The following is a 10,491-nucleotide window of genomic DNA, read 5'->3' on the forward strand; positions in this document are numbered from 1 at the left end:
GGTGGGAGACAGGCTGATAGACAGGCAGACTGGAAGGAACCCACAGACTCTGAGATTAGAGCTTAAGCGAGGCTTGGGAGCTGGATTTTGTTGCTAATTGCATCCACTGAAGAAGAACCAAATCAACAGATTTGTCTTTGAACCCTAATTCACTAGTGACTTTTGACCTTTTACACTTCCATACAGTGTCTCCCTGTGTCTGCCACCTAGGGATTTGCACACTGGGCCAAGCAGAGGTCCATCGTTGGCATATTGTTGTCTGAGGATTGCCACCGATGTAGCATGAGGTTGGCATGTGGAGGGCATCGGGTTGGCATATGTACTGTTAGGAGTTGACACAGGGTCTGCTCTGATGTGACATAAGTTTGGCAGGCTTGGCATCAAGGTGCCATAAGACTGGCACCGGGTTAGTGAGGGGGGCCGAATGGGTAGTGTCTGTCTAAGAGGTCCCAGTGTGCTTCATGTGTTGCTTCATTTATGTCTGTTCATCTACTCTATAACAAAACATCGTATTTTTAAGATGATGTAATGTGTTATAATTATGTAAATTATTTACATGTAAAGTGTTTATTAATCATAGCCTCAGTATCAAATGAATGTTAAAATGTTGAAATGAAAGTTAAAAGTACAGTACTTGGCCCTAAAATGTAGTGGAGTAGCAGTGTAAAGAAACATAAAATGAAGTAACTCAAGTTTGTAACATACTTTAGAAAACATACCTTTCATCACTAACGAGCCCCAGAGCTGTGTGTGTTTGTGCTTTGGAACTCCTGTCGTTCTTGCTCAGGAGATGGCACACAGGACTTAAATATTTCATTTCAAAAATCTTTATCATTCCACATTCATATGTTCACATGGCATGCTAATGCTAACCCACATCTCTTGCTGACTTCTGTGCTTAATCCACTCAGGCGTACTGATGCTAGCTAGGACACACTCCTGGGCCATTTAGGTTGACCTACTTGGTTTGCATGTTGGCCTTCTTCAGCCACAGTTCTTATTCTGTCCTCTGTGTTTGATTAGGGGAACTCTTCAGTGTTGTCCTGTCTCAGTTAGAGAGACAGTGAGACGTGCAGCACTTATTAGAGTTTTGATCAAAGGCTTTGAACAGGACATGCAATGTGGGTCACAGTCCGGGGAGCAGAGGAGACCTTGCTTTGCTTATGGGGGTGAATGGGTCTCTTTTTGTATGCACTGCAAAGGCTTCACATTACATGCAAGTATTGTTGAAAATGAGTCTCTTTCTCCTTCTAATTAACGTGCGGGTAACAACCAGCACCTTCAGCAGAGCATGCACATTTGCAGACAGACACAAACACTCAACACACACAAATGCACCCGTTCACAGACACAAACATGAACACACACACACACACACACACACACACACACACAGACATCACAACCCGCTGCTGCTACCGCGGAGAAGGGTTGAACAGATGTTGAGGAATTTAAGATGCAAAAGGGAACTGGGACTCCCCCCCCCAACACACACACACACACACACACACACACACACACACATAAACACACACACACACACACACACACCCTGTGCTCCATCTCTCTGAACCCCCCCCCCCCCCCCCCCCTCACACACACACACACACACCCCAACTAGTTTTACACTCCAACACACACGTGAACCTACATAATATTACAACCAAAACTTAGGTACATCTTTATTGTCTTTTAGCTACGGTGTGTATGGATGGTCATTCATACACACGTACATGCATGTGCATACGCAAAACCAGACACAAACACACGCATATACGCATTGTGGCCCACATCCCCCTCCAGGCTGGCCCTGCTCATAAGGGGCACCATGTGGCACTTTATTCCCTCTGGCACAAGGCACCGACTCTGCCAGCTCTGCATTGTCCTCTGCCCGCTAGAGAGCACGCGCCCAAGCCATGGCCCCTCTCTTCCTCTGTCTTTATCCCTCTTTTTCATTGCCTTTCCTGTGTCCAGTACATGAACTGAGATGGATGTTGTTTGCCTGCTTTCGGTCTCCAAAGTGCACACAAACCTAAGATAAAAGGTCATGTGTTTGTGATGCAACACTGTTGGGAAATCTTGTACCCATGCCTCAATGTTCGCCTTTGTGTCTCAGTATATTTCCAACCCTTATCCAACTGAAGTAGTAAATATTGTTCCAAAGCACTGGTGTAGATGGTCAATAGCTTGGATCTCTGTCAAATAAAAGCGAGAAATTACACATACTCTGTTTCCCAATGATTGGTTGGTTGGGTATTTCATTTTCTTGTTGACTTCCATGTTGATGATTACATGATATACCTCTCACAGCAGCAAAGATCCTGAAAAAACCCAGTGAACGGTTTGACAGGTACTGCTCATCAATGCATGACAGACGCAGATTTGCTTTGCTGGAGCAACAGTGAGAGGAACATTTATTGCAAAACACAAGATCAGTCATGTTTAAGATAAAAACATATGTTTTCTTATTATTCAGCTATACTCAACATCAATTTTCTACAGCTATGAAGCATATATTTCTTATTTTATGTGCTAAAATAACATAGGAAAAGAAAAAGTGTAAACACCTTTATTTTATGTTAGTGTTTACAGGTGACATCGCTGTGTTATTAGTAAATCTGTGTGAGCTGCCTGATCACTGTAACTGCAAGAGATAATCACATTAACACTTAGGATCTCCTTTGGTGCTTGGATTCTACTGTATTAGGTTCTGTTGGCCTGGAACAGTTCAATTTAATTAAATTAGATTAATCCCAGTGAAACTGTTATGATTATTTGATATTTGGTTCATTGTAGCAGCAAGTAATAGTAGGACACATTAAAGAAAAGAAATCACATGATCGAGAAAAAACAAGGGAAAATGAACAGAAACATACAGTATGTCATTAATGCAACAAAGGCCACGAATAACTGCATTGACCGGTGCAAAAATAAGTAACGAGAACAATACAATAATGCACTAATTAAAACAATGAATATGAAATTCACAGTTTGATAGTTTATTATAGACACTGTTTGGTCGTTTGTGAACGATTAGTGGTCTTTACTCATTGACAAAAAAATGATCAGTGCCATCAGGAGAATTTTTGATTAATAATGCTTTGGTTTCTTAATCTATTTTTCCGGTTTCTCATAGCGAAGCAGCTCCGTCCCTTCCTCCATCACACAGCTGCTCTGAGGAGAGAGGGGCTCCGCGGGGCTCTGGGTAGCCTTAGCGCTCTGTGCTTGGGTGAGAATTAGCCGGCTTTAACGCTCGCCTTGCCTGGTAAGCCCTTAATCTGGCTAGGCTGAGGAGTTAGGCTTTGGAGGAGAGATGGTGTGTCAATCCATGTCTTCACATCTCTCTTGGCACAGTGACGCACACAGCAAACATGGAAAAGTTTGCAGTTGAGAGTTACGCCATGCCTTTAATGTTATTCTGTGTGTGGTTTCTCATCTTCTTTAACACGGTGTTGCGTTTTTAAACATCTATTTAAGAATGCCAAATCTAATGTGACACCTTAGCCTGTTTATTGTAAAATGTGGCAAATGGTGGAAAATAATTGTAGCCCGTATTTCACACCATAGTACTGATAGCATTTCTTGAATTTAAGACCCCATTTACAAAGGTTCCTGGGGCAAACAGGATGTTGCTTCTCAAAAATACAATCACCTTTAATGCTGAACTTGTTAGCAAACAGACCCCTTGTACATTCAGACATAGTTTTCACATTATTATGGGATGTGGATTTCAGTTTCATGTTTACAGATGCTTTTTACTTTAGTTCAGTAGAATTGGAGAAAGGTCAAGAAGGACAACACAAACATGTCATCCATTATAGAAGGAAGAATTGATCTGGAGCTCAGGGAAAACAGACATCTGTGTGATGTTAAAATATTAGTACTGAAAACCAAAAAGCATTTCTCACAGATCCACTTCATTTACACTCAGTTTTTCTTTGGCTCACTGTATTTTTAATTGGCAATGGTGACTTGTTCCATTCCAATATTCATGTACTGTATATAATTACATATATTTGTCCCAACAAGTCTTAAAACATCTTACATACACCGAGTTTGTTCTGCTGGCTCTAATTTATGTTTCTGTGCTATTTCTACTTCAGAAAAAAAGCCCAATGTGGGTGGCCCTCTAACCTCCAGACCAACCCTACCCTGACAGACTTATGTTAGGATACCTTCAAACATGTTTGGAACCACAGAGCAATTGTTGATTTCTGACACAATGATACACAAAGTTCCATACAGTGTGGAGACCAGCTGCGGCTCACAAAGCTTGTTGTCCTTGACTGCGTTTCTTTTCAGCAATCACACTTGATATGATAATCATCAACTGATGTGAAAACCTTGCATACAGCACTACAGAGGATACAGTGTTGTGTAGCAGAAATCAGAAATTTCAGTTTTTTTATGTAGTTTGGCATTGCTGTCTGTCCAAGTATGGCAAGTAACAATAAAAAACATACTGATAATAATGGCATGCATGCATGGCTATAAAGCACTACTGACAGTTTCCTGATGATAAGTGTTAGTTGAATTATAGTCCTGCTAATGGTTTACGAATAACAAAACATCCTGACATGTTAACATTGTCATGAATGCAATAACACAGAGGGGAATGAGGGGCCGCCTGCTACTGATTGTGCAAACACACAGTAATGAATGGCTAATGTGCTGGTGCAGAGGAGACGTTAATGCCATCCTAATTCCCTTTTGCTCAGAGCGGGGCACTGCGTCCTGAGCCTGTTAATCTGAACCCTTTAATCTGGGAATCTGTCACACACAATCACACAACCACACACATGTAAAAACATAGACCGAGACAACCTGTCACTGCCTTGCAAAAGTACTACACCATACCTGCCACACCTCTCTCTCTCTCTCTCTGCCTCTCTCTCTTTCTGCGAGACACATGTGACATGTTGAGCGCCTGCAGCAAGATTCTTCCCCATGAGCGGCATTCCAGAGCAGGCCGTCCCAGGGGAGCATGGGAGCATGGGAGTGGATCCGGGCAGTGGTGGGTCTGGGGGTGGACGGGGGGGATGGGGTGGTGCAGGGGGCTTGTTGATGTCTAGTTGCTTAGGACGATTAGAGGGTTGTTAGGGTCGGGTTGGTCTGCTACCGTTGGTCTCTTGGTCAAGAGCTGTGGCTTTGAAGCAGAACAGAGTGATTGAACTAAAACACTGTAGCCTCAGCAGATGTCACGCTGAGCATTTCATCTACAGTACACTCCCAGACACTTCCTCTTCCAACAACGCATGCATAGATAACAGTAAATCCCCTAAAAAGAAACAAGTTTGTCACCTAGGGAAAAAAAACAAAGTACAAAAACTTCACACATTTGGTGACAACAAACCACATATGAAAGACATATTAATACTAAAATACACACACACATTATCCCAGAAGCAGTGTTAAAGGACAAAAACAATATCAGTACAATTTGATCCACTTATAAAAGGCCTAGGGGAAGGTAATAAACAAGACCAATAAAATACAAGTAAGACAAGATCAAACATGGATGTCAAATATCATGAAATTTAACAGCTGTGGACACAAAGAACCTTCTAAAATGTTTTGTGGGCTATCTTGGCATCCCAAACCACTCAACACATTTCAAGCTGCTTATTACCTCAAATAGGAAGTGACGTTCATATTTAAGCAGGGTTTAAACTTGTTCTGGTTATTTCCTAGCTTGTTCCATGTGACATTAGTTGGTTTGCCGTGTCCTCTGTAGCTTAAACAGATATTCCTTTGCTTTCAATTTCCTTTTGCACATTTGCTGTGAGATGATCTGATTTTGGATTGAAGAAGGTCAGCACAGGTACATATTCATGTACGGCAACCTTATGTTCCATAAAGCCTCACCTGTTCTTTTCCTATCTCACAGCAACACACACTACACGTGTGCTCTTTTCTAGGCCTTTCCACTGTTATCTGTTGATTGTGTCTCTCCCTAAATTAGATCAGAGTGGAGACAATGTGTGTGCACATTTTTGTCACATGTTATCTTATCATTTTTCCTCTTTCCCTTTGTCCTCACTCCTCTCCTCATTCTTTTTGTCTGCCAGTTAATATTTCATTTGCTTTGCCGTCGTAGCGGGCTGGTACATTAACCAGCGGTGCCAGTCGAGCTCTCTGCTTGTGGCTGGCTGTATAAAAATAAACACACTCTAGTTGTAATGAACAGATGTCGCAGAATTTAAACGTGCATAACCCCCCCCCCCCTCTCCTCTCCCACCTCTCCTCCTCCTCCTCCTCCTCCTCCTCCATGCTCACATGTAAAGGCGTACATGCATGCACACACTTGTGCATCAACATGTTTTCAGAAAAACAGAAAGCAAAAGGAGGTGCAGGATGTATATTGAACATACACATCAACTCTTAAAGATGTATTCTTGTGTGAAGTTTCCCCAGCAGAGGAGCGAGCATGCATGGCAGGCGCCGTGTTGCTCTGCCAGTCTCTTCCTCTCTTTAACTGCCTCTATTTTCTTCTTTCTTCTTCCACTCTCCCTCCCTTTCTGTTTGTCTGTTGGTTTGACAGTAGGCTAACACTGTGGTCATTTTACAGACTATTTTCATGAGGTCCTCCCATCCACTTTGCAGAACCATCCAGTCATCCCATAATCCCCAGTGGCATCATCAGAACCCATTTTGGTAATGTGAGGAAAGGATGGGTACAAGTGTGTGCCAGTGTGTTACTGTGTGTGTCCATCCCCCTTGTCACTCCCGATCTTTTCCCACTGAGCGTGTGCCAGCTCTCTGTGTTTGCTGGCTGACAGGACCGAAGGAGAGACGATTGTTCTCCACGCATCCAGAGACCCTCCCCTGCCAAGTCTGGGATGAAATCCTTTCTATAGCACTAACTCCTCACAGTCGGGCATCTCACAGCAAAACACACTCCATTACTGCTTCTTGTGGGAGGGTGATACCACGCTAAAAGTCATTCAAACACAAAGGTCTGTATTACAAAAAAAATCTGTGTTTTCTTTGAAGCAAGTGCACCAATTTAAATTCAAATCAAATGCTTGTTTTATAATGTTGCTGGAACGAAATGACATTTTGTTGATATTTCTAGAATGATCAGCCCTTTTTTCAAGATGCTTCGGGGGATTTTTAAGATGATCTGCTTCATACCAATCCAGCAAAGACTTAATTTACCCAAATCTGTCAGAACACTCTTTCAATTGTTTCAGTTTCTATGTAGGTTTAGCAAACGTACGGGAGAAAAATCCACATGCATTTTTCACATGTGACCAACAATTTATTCCAGGCAGCAGGTGTATCAGAAGAAATTGTTTCAAGAAGATAATTGAAGAATGAAAAATTTAATGAGACTTACGTTCCCATCCTAATTAACCAACACTGTTTACCAAAACATAGAAAAAAATAGTATTTAGGAAGAAAATACGTTCAGTTGAGGCTAAAACTCTAAAGTAAAGAGTCCTACTTGTTTTAAGTTTGCAGTAGCTTTGGAAAGTTGACAGCGGCGGTGATGGACAGAGCAGGTCATCCCTGGGATGGCAGCAGAGGCGGGCAACGGAAGATTAAAGGTGACGAGAGGGATGAAGGAGAAGGGAGAGATGAAAGGAAAAGGGGAGAGGTACGGAGGTCGTCCGGGGGGTGATCAGTGAGGTGGATGCGATGCCATCTGACAGGTCCAGCTGGGAGACTGCCCGCCCCCCAGCGCTGCAAACTGGTCAATATGGAGGCCAATTACTGCTGCCCATGTGACCAGGGCATCATCCAACCCTATCATAACACACATGCACGTACACACGCACACACACATGCCATCTGTGCAGACCAGCAACGACCCCCCTCTGATCCAGTTGTGTCCCTGTGCACACTCCTACTTAACCTCCTAAACAGGGGCCAGCCACACCCAGCCGCCAGACCCTTCGGAACACACTGGAACTGGGCTTCCGTTAGGATGGAGGAGAGCTGTCGGTCAGGTCAAGAAGACTCTCTTACACTCTAAAGTCAAACTCTCGGAACAAACACTTTCCTACATGTCAACATCTGGCACCACCCAGACCTCTGGCCACCAGCCAAAGGCCTGAAACCTACCTGGCGCACACCCGGATCTCCACCTCTGTCTTTTCCCTGCCCCCTTTACCCCCAACCTACCCCCTCCTCCCCGCTTCCTCCTGCTCCTGCATCCCTTGTTTCTCCCTTGGCAGGACCTCCAGCAGTAGCACACTCTCAGTTTAGCTTCTGCCTCGTCTTCTGCCCCACTGCCCGTGCTGCACCGTGCACCATTGTGTGATAACAAACAGATGTTGTGGAATTTCCTCTGAATGGACTGCCAGTGACAGGCCCGCTCTCTTGTCTGGCGGTGTGGGGGCACTGGCATACAGTCTGGCAAAAAGGTTGGCCGAAGTCTGCACGATTGTTTCCTCTGTACACATGTAACATTTTAGTTTTCAGTGCTTTATTTTCCAATGCCAAATAAGTTAACAATGTGCAATCTTTGCAGTCACAAATTATTCAAATGCATGTGTTATGGGTGTGTATTTTTTTTTAAATCAAATCTGTGTCCATCTCAGCTGCATTGCCTGACGGTTTGTTTATTAATCGCTGACAGATTGCAAATGCTCACAATCTCCTACTAGATTATAATCCCCCCCACGCACTGACTCCTAAATACCTTTATTCCCCAAATATTTGATATCCATATTAGAATCTGATATCTGCATTTTGTAAAAACACTGGGTTATTATTTTAGCTAGACGTTAATTGGAATTCACACCATAACACTTGTGACATTTTGATAATCGCACTATTGACTGTTATGTCGGACAAACACTCTTGATTTTTTTTCCTTACCAAGTTGAGTGAGAAAAAGAGTGGGCACGAACATGATAATTTAAACAGCGAGATTCATTCAGTCACTTTTCATCCTGAGTGGAGCACAGAGTGTCATTGGAAGTTTTTTTTCTTCTTAAGTCTAAGACTGACTGCAAGTGCAAGTTACTAGTCAGACTGCATAATTGTGGCAAATAAAGTGTGTATTTATTATTTTAAGTTTACAAGGGAAATAATTCTACAAAGTTTGTGGAAATTATGAACCTAAATCCCTCAGCTGGTGATGTCATTTACAAAACACCTGTGAATTCCTTCATCGAATTCCTTCTTCGGATACAATATATCTAATTTTGTCTTTATTGAAGAAAGGTGTGACATATCTTTGTAATTAGTTCAACACACACACACACACACACACACACACACACACACACACACACACACACACACACACAAACAACAACACCTTTTGCTGAGCTAAACCATTTTTCCTTTAAAGCTGAAAAACATTCTGCAATTTTAATCAAACTTAATCAAAATGTTGGCATTTTCTTTCTTTCAAATTTGGCTCCGGTGTGTGTATACCATTAGTCTGATTTCTTGCAAGGTTGCCACATGGACTGTTAACAACCACAGTTGAATTCTAAAGATGAAACACAACCTTTCAATACATGAGCTCATGTACAACATAACATTAGAAGGGAATATGCATATTCATAGTCCAACTCTTCACAAAAGTGCCTGTGTGTGTGTGTTTGAGAGAGAAAGAGAGAGAGAGAGAGAATGCTAGCGTGCGTGTGGCAAAGGGTTACTCAGGATGAGCGCTCTCGTTTTAAAACGTCCTGGATAATGAACAGATGCTGCAAAATTAGGAAAGAAACATCGACTCCTCCCAGCAGTGCCCACTTTGGCCCGGTGAACTGGCACACTGGCGCACACATTGGGTTGTCCTCTCCGGAGCTCCTGGTGCTGCTGCTGGGGAACATTAAGGGACTTGGCACGGCTCTCCTCCGCCAGCCTGCCAGTCTCTCTCTCTCTCTCTCTCTCTCTCTCTCTCTCTCTCTCTCTCCGGACTGTGGAGGAGGAGGAGGAAGAGGTGGGGGGTTCGGGGAGTATTTTGATAGATGCCCTCTCCCACTGCTCACCTCTCTTTTGGGCTATCTTATACAAAAATGTAAGCAACTTTTTTTTCTTTGCTGATTAGGCCAAAAAATATAGAGGCCTGAAACGAACACATAAGTGAAACACAAGCTTTGGGTTGGTCGGTTTGAAATCAGCCTAAACTGCAGAACTGCATGTTTGATTCCCACCCGGGACTTCTACTAAATGAATGCACTCACAGGTAGGAGCTCCTGCCAAATTGAACATGCTGTATGTAATTTAACATAGTGGTTTTCCGTTGAACCTAATAAAATACAGACATTTAAAAAGAAAAGAAAAATAGCATAACAGCAACGAAACGTAAATCAGATTTTATTCCTTTATTAGGAGTTATTATAAAATATTCTACGCACTATTAAACACCTTGCTATGATCAGAGATGTGTATATTGTTGTTAATATTGTCTATTTGTAAAGTGCAGAACAATATCTGCTGTACCATAAACCTACAAGTGTTAAGTGTAAACTCAACCCCTAGAAATTAATTTATTTTTAAATTAGAAACAAATGTATCCTCGAAATAATA

Source organism: Etheostoma cragini, chromosome 15 (genome assembly GCF_013103735.1).
Source record: "Etheostoma cragini isolate CJK2018 chromosome 15, CSU_Ecrag_1.0, whole genome shotgun sequence".
In the NCBI taxonomy this organism is placed as follows: domain Eukaryota; kingdom Metazoa; phylum Chordata; class Actinopteri; order Perciformes; family Percidae; genus Etheostoma; species Etheostoma cragini.